Below are 1,035 nucleotides of genomic sequence, written 5' to 3' on the forward strand. Positions count from 1 at the left end.
GTTTTGATATGTTATCATATTTTGACAATTTTATCACTTGTGCTGTTGTATGCTGCAAAGTGTCAACATGTTTTGGGTGCTGCAGCCTTTGTCAGGAAAGAATACTGCCTTTTGCTCCAGCACCTGAGACAGCTGTATGTCTCAAACAACAAATAAATGAAATGAAAAATGAAATTATACCGAATTGACCCGCACGTCTGGCAGTGCATCGCCTTCACATTTATTGCAGACATTACTGGGCAACCCGAAATTCCGCGCCGAATTCTGACCCAGAGCATCGGGATCATTAAGGATTGACAAGAAGGATATATGCCACCATTCCGAACGTGATTGTTGCCTAAAAAAAATAATGACATCGTCCACTCTTCGGAGATAGATGACCAGCGAAGCTGTGTAGCATTAGACACAGAGGTGACACAGAATTTTGAACACAGGTGCGGACTCATTTATTGTGATTTTTATATACATTCGCTTGGACAACAGGACCGCCACCACGGGAGAACGCAAGGAAAAGAAATGACATACGCAAGCACTTGGAACAACGACAAAGAGAGGGTGGTACGAACGTAGACATGGCCGACGCGGGTCACAGTGTAGTATCTGTTCTTGTCAGCTTAATATCTGACACGGGTTATGTTTGGACCCGAGATATCAAACTTATTTTTGCAAGTCGGCGTAGTGCTCGAAGCCTGCTGCACCTCCGCCGCGGATCGGCTCGGTATTGCTCTGTCTCAGGGGTCGGCCCACGGTTCTTGGTCTACGACATCGATCCGCTCGAAACTGGCCGTATACAGCTTCGTTGTAACAGTTCGTTTCAAACTACATTTGAGCGTGGTGCTGGCGGCGTGTTGTAGCTGCAGGCGGGTTTGGCCTGACTATCGAGGCCGGCAATTGCTCCGCCCGAGAGTCTGTCGTAGTGTGACTAAGGTATCTACCACCTGTCGAACAGTTCAGTGTCTCTTAGAAACGTATAGAAAGGCGCGACGCTTCCTTGCGGGCTATATCGAATCAGTCTGTAAACACAGGGTGTTGCAG

At 47.4% G+C, this 1,035-nt stretch overlaps 1 pseudogene; it reads left to right on the forward strand.

Annotated features, from left to right (window-relative positions):
• The first annotated feature begins 572 nt into the window (after positions 1-572).
• LOC135921954 (U2 spliceosomal RNA) lies at positions 573-752 on the forward strand (annotated as a pseudogene).
• The last annotated feature ends 283 nt before the right edge of the window (positions 753-1,035 follow it).

Source organism: Dermacentor albipictus, chromosome 1 (genome assembly GCF_038994185.2).
Source record: "Dermacentor albipictus isolate Rhodes 1998 colony chromosome 1, USDA_Dalb.pri_finalv2, whole genome shotgun sequence".
Lineage (NCBI taxonomy): Eukaryota > Metazoa > Arthropoda > Arachnida > Ixodida > Ixodidae > Dermacentor > Dermacentor albipictus.